At 43.4% G+C, this 21,198-nt stretch overlaps 1 protein-coding gene across 1 annotated transcript in view; it reads left to right on the forward strand.

Moving 5' to 3' along the window:
- Positions 1–20,828: 20,828 nt before the first annotated feature.
- Positions 20,829–21,198, forward strand: part of ZNF608 (zinc finger protein 608) — a gene marked incomplete at its 3' end in the record, with an annotated part of 130,374 nt that continues 130,004 nt past the window's right edge. Inside the window, exon 1 of the mRNA XM_081880307.1 lies at positions 20,829–21,178. The remainder of the gene's footprint in view (positions 21,179–21,198) is intronic.

The following is a 21,198-nucleotide window of genomic DNA, read 5'->3' on the forward strand; positions in this document are numbered from 1 at the left end:
CAGATAAATAATTGAGGTTATCTTCCAAATTTAGAAGATACTCATCAAACAAAAGACCACTAAGATTGGGTGCTCTGGTCCTGTACCTTCACAACCATCAACAAGAGAGTCAATGAGAGTTTCACCTGGAACTTTCATGAATGCAAGGGATCAGACCAAAAGATTCTATTCATGGGCCTACAATCTTGTTGATAGCATCCAACGAGAATTTTGCTGAGAATAAGAGAATAGCATAAAAGAACCTTTGGGCATCAGGAAAGCACAACACTGATTGTACATCTTCAGTGTCTTACTTTACAGTTTTGTCTAATTAAGAAGAAGAGTTGGGATTTGATATCCTGCTTTATCACTACCCTAAGGAGTCTCAAAGCAGCTAACATTCTCCTTTCCCTTCCTCCCCCACAACAAACACTCTGTGAGGTGAGTGAGGCTGAGAGACTTCAGAAAAGTGTGACTAGCCCAAGGTCACCCAGCAGCTGCATGTGGAGGAGCGGGGAATCAAACCCGGTTCACCAGATTACGAGTCTACCACTCTTAATCACTACACCACACTGGCTCTCTCGGGCCACTGATATGAGACTCATAATACAACCAAACATTATTTACCTGAGCAAATCCATATCCTTGAATAGACAATTATGAACTATACCAATATCACGAGCTGTTTGTAGCTCTTCCACTAGCTCCTGAATATGCATTTCATAAAATGAGTTTTCTTAGGCACATAGCCAAGGATGTTTGTACATCTGCATTCAGTTATAAATCTGATGTTACACTATGTATTTGTCTTAATAAACAACGCCCATTTCATGATGAATGTTTGGTACTTGTGTGGCCCTGCGCCCATTGAAACCTGTTTACTCTTGATGTCATAGGCTATGCAGTTCCCAAAAGTGACACTTGGTTGTCTCCTCCAGTCTTTTGGCAAGACAGATTTTTTGTTTTGCTTTATGAATGCAGGGTGAACATCCTTCACGTGACCCATGCCACACTCCAGCAAGTATGCTCTGTGCATACAAAGATGTTTGCTGGATGTGATGCGCACAGGCAAAAAATTGCTACATGCAAATAATAATAATAATAATAATAATAATAATAATAATAATAATATATTTATTACCCTGCCCATCTGGCTGGGTTTCCCCAGCCACTCTGGACAGCTCCCAACAGAATATTAAAAACACGATAAAACATCAAACATTAAAAACTTCCTTAAACTTTAGGTGTCTTTTCAAAGTCAGATAGTTGTTTATCTCCTTGACATCTGACTACTGAGAAGGCCCTCTGCCTGGTTCCCTGTAACCTCACTTCTCTCAGTGAGGGAACCGCCAGAAGCTGAACCTCAGTGTCTGGGCTGAATGATGGGGGTGGAGACGCTCCTTCAGGTATACTGGGCCGAGGACGTTTAGGGCTTTAATGGTCAGCACTAACACTTTGAATTATGCTCGGAAATGTGCTGGGAGCCAATGTAGGACTATGCAGCCACTGGGAGAGATCATCAGGAGGTTTGGGCTGGGTGTTCATCAGTATGCAGATGATACCCAGCTCTACCTCTCTTTTAAATCAGAACCAGTGAAGGCGGTGACGGTCCTGTGTGAGTGCCTGGAAGCGGTTGGAGGATGGATGGCGGCTAACAGATTGAGGTTGAATCCTGACAAGACAGAAGTACTGTTTTGGGGGGACAGGAGGCGGGCAGGTGTGGAGGATTCCCTGGTCCTGAATGGGGTAACTGTGCCCCTGAAGGACCAGGTGCGCAGCCTGGGAGTCATTTTGGACTCACAGCTGTCCATGGAGGCACAGGTCAATTCTGTATCCAGGGCAGCTGTTTACCAGCTCCATCTGGTACGTAGGCTGAGACCCTATCTGCCTGCAGACTGTCTCGCCAGAGTGGTGCATGCTCTGGTTATCTCCCGCTTGGACTACTGCAATGCGCTCTACGTGGGGCTACCTTTGAAGGTGACCCGGAAACTACAACTAATCCAGAATGCGGCAGCTAGACTGGTGACTGGGAGCGGCCGCCGAGACCATATAACACCGGTCTTGAAAGACCTACATTGGCTCCCAGTACGTTTCCGAGCACAATTCAAAGTGTTGGTGCTGACCTTTAAAGTCCTAAATGGCCTTGGTCCAGTATATCTGAAGGAGCGTCTCCTCCCCCATCGTTCTGCCCGGACACTGAGGTCCAGCTCTGAGGGCCTTCTGGCGGTTCCCTCACTGCGAGAGGCCAACTTACAGGGAACCAGGCAGAGGGCCTTCTCGGTAGTGGCGCCCGCCCTGTGGAATGCCCTCCCATCAGATGTCAAAGCGATAAACAACTACCTGACATTCAGAAGACATCTGAAGGCAGCCCTGTTCAGGGAAGTTTTTAATTTGTGACATTTTAGTGTATTTTTCATCTTTGTTGGAAGCCGCCCAGAGTGGCTGGGGAAACCCAGCCAGATGGGCGGGGTACAAATAATAAATTATTATTATTATTATTATTATTATTATTATTATTATATCAGGACTGGTGTTGTATGGTCTCGGTGGACACTCCCAGTCACTAGTCTAGCTGCCTCATTCTGGATTAGTTGTAGTTTTGGGGTCAGCTTCAAAGGTAGCCCCACGTAGAACGGCACATTGCAGTAGTCCTAGCGGGAGATAACCAGAGCATGCACCACTCTGGCGAGACAGTCCGCAGGCAAGTAGGGTCTCAGCCTGCGTACCAGATGGAGCTGGTAGACAGCTGCCGTGGACACAGAATTGACCTGCACCTCCATGGACAGCTGTGAGTCCAAAATGACTCCCGGGCTGCGCACCTGGTCCTTCAGAGGCATAGTTGCCCTATTCAGGACCAGGGAGTCCTCCACACCTGTCCGCCCCCTGTCCCCTAAAACCTCTCAACACATCCTGTATCTGGTGCTGCATGTTCAGACATTCATGTTGAATTGTGTCTGCATGAGCTGTCTCTAACACACAGCCAGTACTATCAATTTTGGTGCACTGATACCAAAAGTACCAGTATATAAACGTGTTGAATAAATTAATGATTAACGTTGACCATCTTTTGGTGGGGAACTGATTGAGTGGCACAACACACCCTCCTTGCTTCCTGATAGGTGATCAACACTGTCAACCCTGACAGTGTTAACCAGGGGTCAGCAAACTTTTTCAGCAGGGGGGCGGTCCACTGTCCCTCAGACCTTGTGGGGGGCCGGACTATATTGGGGGGGATGAACGAATTCCTATGCCCCACAAATAACCCAGAGATGCATTTTAAATAAAAGGACACATTCTACTCATGTAAAAACACGCTGATTCCTGGACTGTCTGCGGGCCGGATTTAGAAGGCGATTGGGCCGGATCCAGGCCCCCGGGCCTTAGTTTGCCTACCCATGGTGTTAACCATCTGCTTTTCTTGGGGAGATCTTTGTAGGCTTTGAGCATCCTTGGATTGGGGCCCTGAGCTCCATCTCATTATAAGGGTGATGACAGAATTTTTCATTTATTGGGAAGCCTTGGCACCTGAGCCAACCTCTCAGTCACACTTTTTCAAAACAAATAGATATGCATTTAAAACATAATTACAACAAATGATTAAAAGCAGCAGAGAAAGAAAAGCATTCCATCAAGTAACAAAAAACCCAGCAGCATCACTAAAAATTGTTGAAGATGTTAAAACCAGCTAACTGACATGATTTTGGAAGGCCTGGGCAAATTTTTAAAATCCTCACAAGGCAATAGTGTGGGGAAAGGTTTGATGCCCAGTGAAGGTCCCTCACTCAGAAAATAATTCCAAATAAAAGGATCCATTCACCTAACTTCAGAAAGAGGGGCAACCAGGAAGAGAGCATCTGATGGTAAAATTAACATGAACCTAACACACAAAGGGACGCGGGTGGCGCTGTGGGTTAAACCACAGAGCCTAGGACTTGCTGATCAGAAGGTTGGCGGTTCGAATCCCCGCGAAGGGGTGAGCTCCCGTTGCTCGGTCCCTGCTCCTGCCAACCTAGCAGTTCGAAAGCACATCAAAGTGCAAGTAAATAAATAGGTACCGCTCCGGCGGGAAGGTAAACGGCATTTCCGTGCGCTGCTGTGGTTCGCCAGAAGCGGCTTAGTCATGCTGGCCACCTGACCCGGAAGCTGTACGCCGGCTCCCTCGGCCAATAAAGTGAGATGAGTGCCACAACCCCAGAGTCGGCCACGACTGGACCTAATGGTCAGGGGTCCCTTTACCTTTACCTTTTAACACACAAAGAGATGTACACCAGGCATGGCCAAATATGGCCGTCCAGTTGCTTTGGGACTACAATTCCCCTCATCACTGACCACTGGTCCTGTTAGCTATGGATGATGGGAGTTGTAGTCCCAAAGAAACTGGAGGGCCAAGTTTGGCCATGCCTGATGTACACAATCTAAAATAGGCAACGATGTTTCTGTTCATAGAATTTTAAGGTTGAAAGAGACCACAAGGGGCGTCTACTCCAACCCCATGCAATCTTTTCCCCAGTGTGGGACTCAAACTCAAGATCCTGATATTAAGAGTCTCATGCTCCACCAATTGAGCTATCTCAGGGTGTTCAAAGTATAACCTATGATATTTGTTATCTCCAATATGCAGTGATACGAGTATTAGCCAATGTTATTCAGAGAGATGGATTTTTCCTAAGCAGCTGTTTTGCAATCCAGTCTCTCTTTCAACCACAGCTCCTCCTAAATCAGTAACAGTTTACTAGTGGGAGAACGAAGGGGGGAAAAGTTTTTTTTAGAATTGTTTATTGTAGTTGAATGCTTTGATTAATAATTAACAGGTTGGGAATAAATAGAAGAATCGCTTTTGTTACCATGAAGTATAAGCTTGTGTGTTTATTTTTAGGAAAGTCAAAATTATTCAAACAAATGGATTCGCTTCATTTGCTTCCCACCCCCCGTATTGACATAAAATAGTGTGGCAGATGGGAACTGGAGGTTTTTGAAAATATATGAAGGCTCACTGTCCTACCACATGTTGTTTATTTGAAATGTTTCTGTTTTGGGATTTTTTTCCCCTCAGCCACTGACAAGGCACATTATTTGATTTTGTAGAAATCAAATTGTAGCTCACCATTTAGAACCCTTCCTATTGTATTTCTTCAAGCAGAATGCATGTCAATTCTTGTAAGGAGACGTATATATTTCTTGCACTGTCTTAAAGATGTCCCCCCAAAATAAAAAAATTAAACAGTGCTTTCATTTGCTTTATTAAACCAGAGTATTAAAACGGCTCTGTAAATGGGTGTTGAGATGCCAGCCTTGCTTTGGAAAATATTTAAGCAGTATTATATCGTAGCTGAACATTCCAGCCCCCTCCCCTCATCCTCCTCGGTAAAATTAATGCTTTTAGGCTGAATTTATGTCTGTCAACAAATAATGATCATAGATGTGAGCTGGCTCATAATCCAGAGGTACTAGGTTACAATGTGTTGCCATGGAAACAGTGTTTTATTGCATTTTCTCTACTTGATTTAAGCCATTTGACAATCATAGCAACTGTTTGCCTGTCTTCCCACATCATAAAAAATTCAAAAACCACAAAACAACCTAAAGCTGAGAATATATACAGGGGTTGGACCTCAGAATTTGAATGGGGGCAGAGAAGGGAGATGAAACGACAAGCTTATATTTAACACGGACCTTTTGTGAACAGTTTATCTCGGAGAAATGTCCAGGAGTGTTGGAAAATTCAATCAGTGGTTAGTGGTTGAATGGCTGTGTCTTGCCTGTGGTTCGTTTTGTTTATTACATCATATATCTTTTATGTTCAGGGGAACTTTAGCTTGAAACAGCATTTTCTTTAACAGAGGCCATGTTTCCTCGAACACTGTTTATTGCATCTGAAACGTTATTCTTTGAATCCATGGTCCATTTTCAATTGAGCAAAGGTCTGTAACTGAATACTGCATGTCTGTGTTTATTCAGGGTCCAGAGTAAGAAATATCCCCCGTTCATCTCACATTAATCACTTTCCCAGTGTTCAACTGAGGTCATTGCCACATTCCTAGCAGTATTAAGCCGAGTCAAGATTAATCACGTACATTAAACGCTGCAGGAGAAGGACGTGAAAGGGATCTGAAATTAGACATTTGGTAAGAGAGAAAGAGAAGGAGGGAGGGAGGGAATTGTGTAACAAAATATGTTTGTGGCTTTACCAAGCATTCAGGGTTTTTCTTCTCCTTTGCCATAGTTTACCAATGTCAGGTTTTCAAATTATTCTTATTAGAAAATCAGCCACAGTGAAACAATGCTAACTTAGTATAATTCTGTTCTTGAGAAATTCCTGTTCTTTAATGAACCATTACAGTATAGCACAAACACAGTTAAGCTCAGAGGTTGTGGCAGTTTGCTGCTCCAAGTATTATTTGAACAATCCCAAAAGTCTTGGATCTAATTGCATATGAAATTAAGTGACCATTAAACTAAAAAAAAAGATTAATAGAAACCCTTCTGTCCGTCTAGCCAGCTGCAAGTAAAAAGGGCCTTTCTGGAAGAAAAATATATCTGGGCAAACTCCACAGTACTGGTTACTTCATACATGTTTAGTTCAGGTGGCTCTGAAATAGCATATTCAGAGACCAGGAAGACATATACACACTAAATTCCAGATTGCTTTAAATGTGAACTGGCCTAGTTCACATGAGAGTGAGTGGCCAAATGTGCCAGAAGTCTAGTTCAGTCAAGGAAGAATCCCAAAATAATCACATGAAGATGGCCTCTGTACACTCTATGAATCATAAGGCCCAGGCTACCTGTGTGGTAATGGGACATGGGTGGTGCTGTGGGTTAAACCACAGAGCCTAGGGCTTGCCGGTCAGAAGGTCGGCAGTTCGAATCCCCGCCATTCAGAAGCTGGACTCCTGTCACCTCCAGTCAACAAAGTCAATGGTCGGTGATGATGGGAGCATCTAGAGGGCACCTGGTTCCCTGTCCATGAACTAGGGGTTGAGTTCAAAAAATAACCATCAAGACCTTTTATTTTAGAAGGTCTAAGAAGCATTTATTTCTTATGCCAAATACCCACCCCCATTCATATAATGGCATTTCAGGCAGAGAGTGAGTGTACCACATTCAATAAGCTGGAGCCTATGCGATAAAGGAAGTATCTTACGGAGCTGTTGCACTGAGTCGTCAGGGACTAATGATTCACCTCTTCATGGCCAGAATCTGGAGCACTTATGGGACATCTTTTCTCACACCCTAGTTTGGCCTAATAGAGAGGAGCCTTTGGGCTGCTAGTAAGCCATTGGCCTAGTCCACAGGATGTGCCAATTTAAAAATACTACACACTGATTTTATGCAGTTCTTTCTGTGCTTTATTCCCTCCAAGCCTGGAAATAGGTTCCCTTTAAATCAATAAGAGCTGTTGTTAAACCAAGCCACCACCATAAATAGCCCATGTACCTTCTGTGTCTTGGCCCATCACACAGTCTCTCCTCTCAGCCTCATTGTTTCAAGAGAAATTAAAAGAATGTCTATAAAATGAAGTACTTTGCTAACAAACCCATGGATGCTGAGCATACCTAAAAGTTTCGTATGGCATACCCTCTGACATTTATCCGATGAAAATAGAAATGTCCTATTTAATATTAATAATAGTAATAATAATACCCTCCCGTTATCTGACTGGGCTGCCCCAGCCGCTCTGAATAAACATTTTAGGTGTTTGTACAAGTGCAGAGCAAGAAATCAAGCAGTATGGTTTGAGCACTGAAAAGACATATGAAGAATGCATGTACAAACAAAATTTTTCAACAAGCCTGTACATGAAATTTTACAACATGTGTTTTCTAAGAAACATCTCCCAATCAATATATGCTGCTTGGGTAGAAGCATCTGATTCCTAACATAATCTAAGTCTGAGGATGAACTATCTTGAGCACTACTGTTCAAAGTTCTTTGAAAGTAGATTTCCATTGACTTGACTGCCCAACAGATGGATATCAACCACCTTTCTCTGAAAAGGGGAGATATTTCTTTTTTAAAAAAAAACCCCAAGGACACAAGTTCCCCTGATTCTGAATAGGAGGTATAATGTCTTTATAATGCAATAATTAAAAGGGGGAAGAAACAATTACCACAGTCTTATCTGGACCTCGCAGCTGTATTTCTCTCCGTTTGCGTTGCCAGTGTGTGTTGGGAGGTTATGACGAACCATGAAAATTGCATCTTAAGAGGAGTTTTATTTCTCTTCCTATGATTTGATTGAAACAGACAGCTACATTTTGTGTATATATAATTAGGCAGTAAAATAGTCTTTGAAGGCAGATTTCCATTTAGTATGTGAGTCACACACACAACAGGCTTTCATTCAACAGCCAAGGACTGATCTTTTTAATGCTTCAGCTCGCTCAACGTGTTTTCTGAATGCAGAAGAAAGAGATAAAGAAAGAGGTAGCGAGAAAAATATAGCAGAGTAAGTTTTTAGGCCAAATTTCTCCATCCTAAGGTGTGGGGGTGGGGAAAGCAAATATGAAAATCCAATCAGACAAGTCTGTGGTGATTTAATTTTACAACACACTATCTCCCCCACTCCCTGGTTTTTGGCCAGCTCTGCAATGAATACTGCACCAGTTCTAAGCATAGCTAATCCCACTCATAAAAGACTATTGTAGCAGTAAAACTGAGACTGGTGTGTGTGTGTGTGTGTGTGTGTGTGTGTGTGCGTTTAAATCACCACCTCTCACCACTCCAAACAAACACCCCAGGATTTTCCTCTTCATGATTTCTTTTTCAGTGCAGACTTTCCCCTTTAAAGAATAATGATAAAAAAGGAGACTTTTTTTAAAAAATGGAGATAAGAGCCACATTTTGTTCAGAATCATGTTAGAAGGAACCATCCACGAAACTCTGCTGCCCTGGCGAAATGTGCTGTTCACGTGTTTATTTCCTCAGCGGAATATTTTCTCGCAGCCTGAGTCAGAAGAAGGAAATGCATAGAATGAGCAGTGCTTCAACCTTTATGCTTCCCTGATGCCCATTTCCCCCACATTTCCCTCAAGTTGCTTCAGTGGGAGAAAAATGACACTTTGTGCTATCTGTGTCTATGCCTGTTCTGTACAAACAGGTGGCTAAACTGTGGCTGTTTCTCCAGCAACCCTCAGGAAGACGCCCGTTACTGAGCACTGTTCACTTGCCACACAATGGTTACATTCACATGCAACAAGAACCCAAGTACGTACCTTGGCTTAATAAGTCCTCCTTGTGTGCACAGACCAGCTGCTCCTTCCTTCGTGTGAGCAGATAAACGAATCAGGAAGGGAAGAACTTAGTGGCATATCTGAACGCAATGTTGTGGTTTATTTCTCCCTAACAAGAATCCATAGGGCAACAACAAACCATGGCTTCAGCTCTTTAGCAATCCTGACTAGATTGAGCCTCCATGGAGGCAGGGAGCTCGCTGATGCAAACAATCGCCTTCCAACTTGCGGGACACCATGAAAACGGGGTTGGAGTTTGCATGTTTCTCCCCACTGCCCATTCACATTGCCCATTTTTGTAACACCTAGGTAAAGGTAAAGGGACCTCTGACCATTAGGTCCAGGCCGAGGGAGCCTGCGTTTGTCCGCAGACAGCTTCCGGGTCATGTGGCCAGCATGAGTAAGCTGCTTCTGGTGAACCAGAGCAGCGCACGGAAACGCCATTTACCTTCCCGCCAGAGTGGTACCTATTTATTTACTTGCACTTTGTGCTTTCGAACTGCTAGGTTGGCAGGAGCAGGGACCGAGCAATGGGAGCTCACCCCGTCGCGGGGATTCGAACCGTTAACCTTCTGATCGGCAAGCCCTAGGCCTAATGAGGGCTAAAAGGCCCTGGGAATATTGTTAGATGTGAACTGTGTCATATGCTCCCGTTTTCACCACACTACCACAAATGAGTGTCGTGCTAAACATTTCTGGTGCTTTAACTCCAATCGCTCACCATCACTCAATGGCCAAAGAAATCGCATTCAGAAATTACGAATTTCATTTGCATTTTTGTGGATGGATTGCAGTTGTTGTTTTTGCACTTGCCATACTTTTGAGGCAGTTGGGATGTTCTCATTTGCATCCTTTCTTACATTCTACAAGCCATCTCCCCTGTAGTTGGCATTCTGCCATCTTCCTGGATGCCTGAACCTCAGTGGAAGACATCCTAGTGCCTTCCTTTCTTTCTTTCTTTCTTTCTTTCTTTCTTTCTTTCTTTCTTTCTTTCTTTCTATTTTATACATTTATTTATGTTTTATACATTATTTTTATTTTTATTTTTAAATTTTGACAAAGTAATAACCATAAATAAATAAGAATAAAAATGTGCACCCCACCGCTGAGAACATTCCATTGTAACTATCCAACCTCCCAAAATTTCAGCACCTGTTGCGATGGTTTGACCCCTTTCCGTTTTAACAGTACAAATTCTACAGACACCCTCCATATCTTCTCAAAAGCATTTCTCCTGCATAATCCCCGTCTTACCTTAATAGCACATGTTAATTTATCATTAATAGCTACATCCCTCACCTCTTTATACCATTCTTCCATTCTATATTCTGCTTGCCCCTTCCACTTCCCAGGGGCTTTTTAAGACCAGGAATTGTGGGCAGTCAAGGAGGCAGCAAGGCAACAGAGAAAAGTTTACCGCCTCACAATAACAAGGTGCACTCTAAATGCTGCACCCCAAATAATTCTATAGGGCTCTGAGAATGAGTGTGAAAAGTGGGTGTTCCTTTTGCACAGGAAGAAAACTTTCCAAATGCTGGAGGAATAGATATTAGCACAACACTACCAAAAACCTCCAGAGTGTGGAATACCATGATGAAAATGGTGGACCTCCTACACCTCAGAGAAAACCACCAATACAGTGGTGCCTTGGTTCTCAAACGCCTTGATATCAAACGCCTTGGTTCTCAAATGCCGAAACCCCAGAAGCAAGTGTTCCGGTTTTCGAACATTTTTCGGAAGCTGAACGTCTGATGTGGCTGTCGGCTATTGTTTCTGGGGCGCCTGCACCAATCAGAAGCTGTGCCTTGGTTTTCGAACATTTTCGACATTTTGGAAATCAAACAGACTTCCAGAATGGATTAAGTTTGGCACTTTTGCTTTTGCTATTTATTTTGTGTTTTTGTTTTTGAGGTTTTTTCGGTTAATTTGTTTTTGTGACTGTGTGGAACCCAGTTCAGCTACTGATTGATTGATTGATTGATTGATTGATTGTGTGACTGTGGAAATGGATAAAAGTTCCCCCATCCAAACAATAACTATCATCAGTGCAGGTAAGAATTTTTTTAAAAAAATTATCTACAATACTGTTTTATTTATTTTATAGTCCAGTGCATTGATTATTGCTTTCATTTTATGGATCAATGGTCTCATTAGATAGTAAAATTCATGTTAAATTTTTGTTTTAGCGGGTGTTTTTAAAAGTCTGGAACGGATTAATCCGTTTTGCATTACTTTCTATGGGAAAGCATGCCTTGGTTTTGGAAAGGACTTCCAGAACGGATTAAGTTTGAGAACCAAGGTACCACTGTATTAAAATACAATCATAGAGCTGGAAGGGATCGTGGGGTTCCTTTATCCAACCCCCTGCAAAGAAGGAATACGCAGCTGCCCCATACAGGGATCGAACCAGCAACCTTGGCATTACCAGCATCACACTCTAACCAACGGAGCTATCCAACCGATGCCATATCATTATTGATTACATTTGTTAGTTTTTACAGACATCTCTGAGCTCCCATTGCTCGGTTCCTGCTCCTGCCAACCTAGCAGTTCGAAAGCACCTCAAAGTGCAAGTAGATAAATAAGTACTGCCCTGGTGGGAAGGTAAACAGCGTTTCCGTGCGCTGCTCTGGTTCGCCAGAAGCAGCTTAGTCATGCTGGCCACATGACCCGGAAGCTGTACGCCGGCTCCCTCGGCTAATAAAGCGAGATGAGCGCCGCAACCCCAGAGTCGGCCACGACTGGACCTAATGGTCAGGGGTCCCTTTACCTTTACAAAGCAATTTAACAGGCTACAATACAGCATATAAAAACAATTAAAACTATGCCATTAAAAAAAAATGTGTAACACAAATACCTAACATGTTTATTCAGTAACAGAAGAAGAAGAAGAAGAAATAACCATGGTGGACCTCCAAATCCCATAATGTAATTAGCATTTACGTGTGGTTGCCCGATTACTGTCAAAACGGAATGTCAAAAAAGAAAGCACTTAAGCCAGGTGTGGTTTCATTAGGGGGAAAGCATGTTGTCGAAATTGCAGAGGCCAGAGAGGTGTTATCAAAAATTAAAGCAAGTTGTTTAATTAGTGCTGTAACACTCTTCCATTTAAGTGCTGTTGTGCAAATATTTAAATCCTTTTAAAATAGACCAAAAATGTATTTTAGTGCTAATGAGAAGATTTATTTAAAAATAAATAAATGGAGTGATAAAATGGCTGAGAGTAAAAGTGGTGATATCTACGTCTATCTGACACGTTACGGTAGATTCTGAAATCGCACGGAGAAAGACGAGCCGAGAACGATTCACACCTGTCAAGATTGCAATACCATTCCATAAAATAAAATAAAAACTCATTCCCCCACCTCCCTGAGAATAGATGGAAGAACCAACAAGAAAACCAAGGATGGCCCTGTAGCAGTATAGGTCAGTGCATCTGTTTGTGAACCAGAAAGTGGTGGTTTCATCCCACCCAGGGCAGAATTTCTGAACTGCAGGGGGTTGGACTAGATGACCCTTGGATCCCTTTCCAACTCTATATAATAATAATGATGATGATAATGATAGTGATGATGATGATGATGATGATGATTTCCCCAGCCACTCTGGGTGGCTCCCAACAGATAAAAAGACAATAAAAGAAGCTCCAGCAGCCAATCGGAAGCCATGACTTGGTTTTCGAACATTTCAAACGGACTCCCAGAATGAATTACCGTATTTTTCGGCCTATAGGACGCACTTTTTCCCCTCAAAAAATGAAGGGGAAATGTGTGTGCGTCCTATGGGGCGAATGCAGGCTTTCGCTGAAGCCTGGAGAGCGAGAGGGGTCGGTGCGCACAGACCCCTCTCGCTCTCCAGGCTTCGCGGACCTCTCCGCAAGTGGGGGGAGCGCTCCCGCCGCTTGCGGAGAGGTGCCTGCATGCCGAAGCCTGCGGGCGCTGAGCTCAGCGCGTCCAGGCTTCGCGGACCTCTCTGCAAGTGGCGTGAGCCAGCCCGGGGCTCCCACGGCTTGCAGAGAGCTGCCTGTTTGGGGGCTGGGGTCGGAGGAAGCTCGGGTGGGCCTCCCCCGCCCCAGCCCCGCGCCTGGGGGGGGGGAATAATTTTTTTCCCTTTATTTCCCCCTCCAAAAAACTAGGTGCGCCTTATGGGACGGTGCGGCCCAAAGGGCGAAAAATACGGTAAGTTCAGGAACCAAGGTACCACTGTACTTAAAACATCTTGGGAGAGACTTGGTTGAGGAAGACTGCTTTTTACAGCAACTGCGGAATGGAAATATGGAATAGAAGCACTCTTATTATCCATTATTTGATATTATTGATAATAGTACCTAGTTAGTAAAGGAAGCGCTTTCACGACCAACTGATTTCAATTACCATTTTTATTTTGGGAGTGGTAATCAATGCCCGTCAGTTCAGCATTGTTATCCCTCAACGCAACAGCCGCATGAAAGCATGAAGACGAAGATCATAGCCACCCAGTTGCAACCATACTGGTTGCATCTGGACACTTTTCCTCCCCCCCCCCACAATAAAAGGAGCAGAGACAGCTATCTATATTTTATTAACAACATGTTGCTAGCTAAATATGCAGTAACCACATGCCCCTGCTAATAGGTTCCGGGTAACTGTACCTTTTAGAAAACAGCGCCATTCAAAATCCACAGCTATTAAAGTAGGCTTCTTCTTTTTTTCAAGGAAAAAAAGAAACACCATCTACACATTTCCATTAAATACTTTCTGAATGTGGTGGGGTGGAGTGATGCTATTTTACCCCTGTCAGTTTCAGTTACAAAAACATTTGTTCAGTGGACTATCCTTCTGTAACATTAGGATTGTATAATACTCATAGAGAAGCAGCATGTTTGCAATCTCACCCAGTGACCATTCCTTGGCGAGCTAACAGACTAACTATTCAGAAGCAATTTTCTTCAGGCTGAATTTATGTGCTGACCGTAGCAGATCACTTCCCATAATAACCCTTCCCCCCCACCCAGCGTTAAATACAATCTGTCTCCCACTCACTGTAATAATAATGCGCAAATGACTGTAATTTTGCAGACATGAAACGGCCTAAAGTGAAACGTGTCTAAACAGAGGTCGGTTATGAAAAATCGGAGCTATTAACCAAATAAGTAAAATATATATTGTTTATAAAAAAAAGGAAAATCCAAAAGAGGCCTATGTTAGTTCAAGAAGTCCCCCCCCCCCAGGGAAATAAACACCCAACTACCTTAATTTTGCTTTTCTCGTTAATGTATGGGCCAAGTGTTTGTGGCTAATGAGAGGAAATAGACAAGCTCTGGAGCTGCATGCGAAAGCATGATTAGAACTGCGTAGATGTACAAAATGTGTTGACACATGCCTTGTAGCTGAAACATCTTTGGTAGTAGACTTTGTCAATCCAGGATGATGATGTCACCACAGAAAATTTGGTCTGAATGTTGCTTCGGCAAACATTCGTCAGACAAAGAGCTGCCAATGATATAATCTGCTCCAATGACCGTAATGTGAAATGATTCTAATAATAATAAATTCACACCTGGCATACATTGCTTCTCCAATCCTTACAGAAGTCTTATAGACCAGTGTAACTACTCCATGTTGCAAATTGGTTGGGGCTCATAGTTCACAGTCTTAAAACACAAACCTAACCAGACACACCAACTCTACGGACTCAAAGCCTCTACAGTTACCCCCCCCCCCCGCCCCCGGACTGGCTCAGTCTCCCCATATCTTGATGGGAAGTTGCCCTGGGCTGCATGGCGACAGGACATCCTCACCACGTCTACTCAAAAGTAAGTCCTAGTGGATTCAATGGGGCTTATCCCCACGTTAGTGGGGTTGGAACTGCAGCCTTAGTCACTGGATTGGAGCTGAAATCTTATGTTCATTTGGGAATAAGCCAGTGAAAACTCAAGTTACCTTCAAGAAAACACGCATTGGATTGTACTGTAAGGATATAATCCTATGTACACTCAGTTGGGAGTGAGTCGCAGTGAAATCAGTGGGGCATGGTGTGTTTTCCCATGGTTGTTTTTTTTTTGCCAAATGCATTGTTTCCAAAACTAAGTCTAAAAACTAGCACCACAAAGCCATTCAGAAATAGTTTGCAATGCACAGAACTCGAGTTTATGATTAATGTTTACAGTGCTCTGCTTTTCTCAAATGGTAGCCTCTGCTGCCTGAGTAACACCCACTTTGCAAGCATTTGGTTTTGTTAGCAATGTGCAGTACACTCTGAAATTCTCTGTGTGGGAGGATCTCTGAAGAGATGACACAACAGACTTTATTTACATTGAAACTGCGCGGCTATAAACAGAACTCTTCTAAAGAATTCATCTTCTCGCTCCCAGGAAACAATCCATTTGTAGAGAGGCAAACAGCACAGTTGTTTATTTTTTAAAAAATAATTTTTATTGATTTTCAATTTTACACATTTCAATAATTATACAAATATGTTGACATTTCAAAACTCAGCTTCCCTTCCCTTTCTTTCTGCGGTTCCTTAATTTATTTTTAAAAATATTTTCTGCATATTCCAAATTATATCATTTATTCATTTACTTTCAATGTATGCTCTTATAAAACTGCAGGTTATTACACTAATCCTGCCAGTGCTCTTATCTGTTTACAGTTTGTTTGTAAATATTCAATAAACCATTTCCACTCTTTTATAAAAAGTTTGTTATCTTGATTTCTTATTTTCCCGGTAAGTTTTGCGGCAGTACAGTTGTTTAAACTGCTCAAAGAAGTGCGTCCAAGCTTGGGAACTTCCCAACATAAAATTTACTCTTGTATTCTCCTCTCTTCAGTCCACCACCAGCCAACAGGTCTATGAGCCAATGCATGAATTTTAATTCATACATGTGTAGCCCACTGTGTTATGTGTGGTGCTTGTGTGCTGAAATGCTATGCTAACAATGACGCCTGAAGAGGAATAGAACCGAGTATTTCAGTTCTTCCTAAAACTACCTGAAGAATCACCTTCTATTGTTTATTCCTGCCTGGTCCTTCAGATCTTCATCAGAAGATCTGGTGGTGATCAGGTTCATCCATCTAATGAAGTGAGGCAGGGCAGAAACTAGGGAAAAAGCCTGTTTGGTAGTGACACCTTGTGTAGGGAATGATCCCAAGTGTCCCAATTTTCTTGGGATGGTCCCGGAATTACAGAAGCTATGCTAGTTTCTGATTTGGTCCTGGTTTTCCTTTTATCCTCCCCTCCATGTCTCAGAGAACAATTAAAAGTGGTGTGTAGTTGTGAAAACGGAGTTTATACTGAAAATAAAATACCTGGACCAAATCAAGGAAATGGTGAAGCTGGCATACAAAGCCCTTCCTAGAATTTTGAAGGAAAAGGTCGCCGATCCACTAAATTCTATAACTGCAATCCTTCAGCAGCCATACATTTCTAAGGAAACACGTGGAGTGTTTATTCCTTCATTGTAAATGGAGCCTTACACTGTCTATGAAAAAGTAAGCCCCACAATATTCAATAGAGCTTACTCCCAGATAACTGTGTAAAAACTGCAATCCTAAGCATTTTTACTCAGAACTAAGTCCCATTCAATTCAATAGGATTTACTCTCTGTATGTCCTGAACCAGGGACGCGGGTGGCCCTGTGGGTTAAACCACAGAGCCTAGGACTTGCCGATCAGAAGGTCAGCGGTTCGAATCCCCGCAACAGGGTGAGCTCCCGTTGTTCTGTCCCTGCTCCTGCCAACCTAGCAGTTCGAGAGCATGTCCAAGTGCAAGTAGATAAATAGGTACCGCTCTGGCAGGAAGGTAAACGGCGTTTCCGTGCACTGCTCTGGTTCGCCAGAAACGGCTTAGTCATGCTGGCCACATGACCCAGAAGCTGTACGCCGGCTCCCTCGGCCAATGAAGCGAGATGAGCGCCACAACTCCAGAGTCGGCCACGACTGGAAGTAATGGTCAGGGGTCCCTTTACCTCTACCTATGTTCCCGATCATTCTCACGGTTTCCATTATTATTATTATTATTATTATTATTATTATTATTATTATTATATCCCACCTTCTCCCTTGATAGGGACTTAAGGCAGCTTACCACTAAATTTTTATTCCATTCCATTTATCTGTGGGAGATGTCACACACGATCCCTTCCCTCACACATTTTTTCTTTACAACAATCCTGTGAGGTAGGTTCAGTGGAGAGGTTGCATTGGGTTCAAGGTGACTGATGTAGATGTGCCCATGATGTCTATGTTTGCAGCGAGATCAAAGGCAGGAGAAGCTTCTTGATGTAGAATAGAACATCCCTATTTTCATCAGAGAAATGTTGGAGGGTAGGGCATTAGACCTATATGTGTTCTCTCTTCACACACATACTTTCCTTCATCCAGTCAAGCAAAAGGCATCATCGGAGTTCAAGCACAAATTTCACCCTGGCAAAAATACTCAAGGAGGCTGGAGCTGTAGCGGGAGGGGGGCTTGGAGTGAGTCCCTAGGCCAGGGGTCGGCAAAGCTTACCGGATCACTCCCACGGAGATCCTCTGTGGGCTGGACCGGTGCAGTGTGATGCCGGAAATCGCGTCTGCGCATATCTGTGGCTCCAGAAATCACTTCTGCACATGCCTAGATGCCAAAAATTGTGCCTGCGCAGAAGTGATTCTTGGCATCTGGGCATGCAAAGAAGCGATTTTCGGCACCGCAGACATGCACAGGTGTGATTTCTGGCATCTGGGCATGCGCAGAAGCGATTTCCAGAGCCGCGGAAGAGAGTCCCTGTGCCGCGCTTTACTGGTTTAGCGCAGCACACGGAGACTCGCCACACAGGCGGCTTGGTTCTGGGGTGGCTGGTGGGCCAGTTAAACGGCCTCTGTGTGCTGAATAGAACCGAGTGAGAGCCAGTGTGGTGTGGTGGTTAAGAGCGGTAGTCTAGTAATCTGGTGAACCGGGTTCGCATCTCCGCTCCTCCACATGCAGCTACTGGGTGACCTTGGGCTAGTCACACTTCTCTGAAGTCTCTCAGCCCCACTCACCTCACAGAGTGTTTGTTGTGGGGGAGGAAGGGAAAGGAGAATGTTAGCTGCTTTGAGACTCCTTGGGGTAGTGATAAAGAGGGATATCAAATCTAAACTCTTCTTCTTCTTCTTCTTCTTCTTCTTCTTCTTCTTCTTCTTCTTTAGACCGCTTCTGGCCCATGGGCCTTAAGTTGCTGACCCCTGCCCTAGGCTACTCATATAAGGTTACAATATGCAAAATTGCACTTTAACTTGGGCCAAAAGCGTCATACTCCTCAGGCACAGAACAGGCCAAGCTAAATAAAAATGTGCATAAAAGCTAAAGCTCATTTGCAAAGCTAATCTTAAGTCACTGTGTTTCTTGACCAGAGAAAAATGACTTTAAAATAAAGGCATGTACAGTGGTACCTCTGGTTATGTACTTAATTCATTCCAGAGGTCCGTTCTTAACCTGAAACTGTTCTTAACCTGAAGCACCACTTTAGCTAATGGGGGCTCCCACTGCTGCTGCGCTGCTGCTGCGCAATTTCTGTTCTCATCCTGAAGCAAAGTTCTTAACCTGAGGTACTATTTCTGGGTTAGCGGAGTCTGTAACCTGAAGCATATGTAACCTGAAGCATATGTAACCCGAGGTACCACTGTATCGGTAAAGGACTGTCCTTAATTGGCAGACATGGCATGGGTTGTAATCAGCACATTTTAAACCAACAGTTGGCTGAGAAATATTCATGAGCGAGGACTGATCACACAAAAAAAATCAAATTAGTTTTTAACAAGATTCTAACAATAGTGCAGAAGTTTTAACCACAAGGGATAATGCAACAATATGTTTGTGGCAGATTAAGCTTGATTAAGCTTTTGAATGGAAAGGGGGGAAATGTAAGGTTTGGATAAGCGAATGTGGCCAGTAATACTAAATGCCCATGTTCTGCACACTTATAAGCCTTTTGAAGTCAATAGGATTTATGAGCATGCAAAGTAACTCAAGGCAGTAGCCTTAGTCAAAAGCAATCTTTAGTCAGGCCAATGTTTTCTTTTCAGAATGAGGAGGCTCATGTAACGTTTACTCATCCACAAATTTTTACACTGAGCGCCCTTGTGATGTCCTGATGGAAACACTTAATGTAGCAGTAGGGCTCAATCCATTTATCATTTTGAGCAGTACATTGCAAATTTCATGCTTTAACTTTTGGATAAAACTGTCTTCTTATCTGCTCAAATATTCCTTTTTTTAGAAATGCAATCTTGGTTCCCGCCGGTTAGATGTTCAGAGCAGGGAAAAACCCAAAACAAAACCTCTGCAGCGAGCTGCAAAAGGAATCTGCTGTGCCTGATGAAACAATGATTAGTATTAACTCGCATGTATACGCTTAATGGTTTCTAATGAATGGCCACAGAACTACCTCCCAATAATCAGGCATTTTAATTATGGCATGTGTTTTTTTCCACCTCTGCTCAAGCCAGCAGTCCTTTAGGCTGCTGCAGTAAAAGAAGGCATTCTGTACAACGAGGATGGGGGAAGGGCTCTGCAAATGCAGTCTCTCTCCAGTTTCCTGATATTGGAAGGCGCTGCTGTTTCAATGCATCCGTGGTTGGCTCTCAATCCAAAGCAAAATGCAATTGTTGATGAGCTGCAGTAGCTGGAAGGAGGTTAAGCGGAGTGATGGGCGGTGGGGGCGGGGTAGCTGGAAAATAATTGTATTCTCACTGATATGTTCACGTGGTCGTTAAGTGCTTTTTTTTTTTTTTTTTTTGCTATTCCAGTTCGGTGCTCGCGGCAGTAAATAAGCAAGCTGGAAACAAAAGGGTTACAACTCCTTTGCGCAATAAATATCGAGCTGTCCTACTTAAGTCATATTGTAAAAATGAGCAGAATATAAAATATGGGGGGAGGGGGAGGCTGAGAAAGGGCGATTGGGCTGAGTGCGGGTGGGGGAAGGGGACAGGGTCTCTGCCCTCTTTTTTGCAAGCGTCGCTCAAAAGCCTTTCTCATCTGTATTATAATTTTTAATTATTTTTATTATTAAAAGGAGATCCGCAGGCAGCGCCGTGTTGTTGCAACGATTCAGCGAGGGGCCATTCGGAGAAACGAGACGAGATTTTCAATGGCTCCTTGGAAAAAAAAATCACATAGGGAAGCCATTAGTTGTGGTTTTGCAAACAGCAGCAGCAGCGACAACAACACACACACACACACACACACACACACACACACACACACACACACAAATGGGTTGAAGAGTCTCCCTCTTGCTTCCCTGCAGGAGACGCGGCTTGCGCTTCTCTTCACCCGCTTTGCTGCTCCTTTAATTTAAATAAAATGTATAGGCTAATGCCGTAATTGAAATGGGAAACATGATTTGTATCTTGCTGTAGCAGGAGGCTGCCTAGTGGAGCCCCCAGCGCAGCCGGGCGATTGCAAAATACAAGGCTTTTTCTATGCGTGTGTGTGTGTGTGAGCGCGCGCGTGCATTTCTCACCCCCCCCCGGCAGCCGAGAGGAGCAGCTGTCCAATCAGAGAGCCCGGTTTCATAAAAGCTGGCCTCTGATTGGACGGATGGGAAAGGGCATTGGGAACAAAGAAAAGTCCCTTTTCAGGTACAGAGTCTATACTTGCTTCACACTCTCTGCAGTTCTGATTTCTGCTGCTCGCTGTTTGCAGCTGAGCTGGTTTGTGCAGTGCGCTCTCTCATGTGTGCATGGCGAGAGGCTGTGTGTTTTGCAGGCATTTTTATTTTTATGTTTTTTAATTTTTTAAAAAAATCCTCTTTTTATTTTAAAGGTCCATGACATCTGGTGCTGTTTTCTTCCAACAAACACAACAACAAAAAACCAAAACCCATAAATCTTGTTGAAGAAATCTAGCCTCTTTCTCTTCTTTTTTTTAAATGTTTTTTTCCTCCCAACATAAAAATCGGCTGCAACCAAAATACACTCAATGCAGTTGTAGAAGGAAAAGGTCAACTCGATTCAATACAGACCGTAAGTACGGCTGCGTGGTG

This window comes from Podarcis erhardii, assembly GCF_964252035.2.
Source record: "Podarcis erhardii genome assembly, chromosome: 11".
NCBI classification, from domain to species: Eukaryota; Metazoa; Chordata; class Lepidosauria; order Squamata; family Lacertidae; genus Podarcis; species Podarcis erhardii.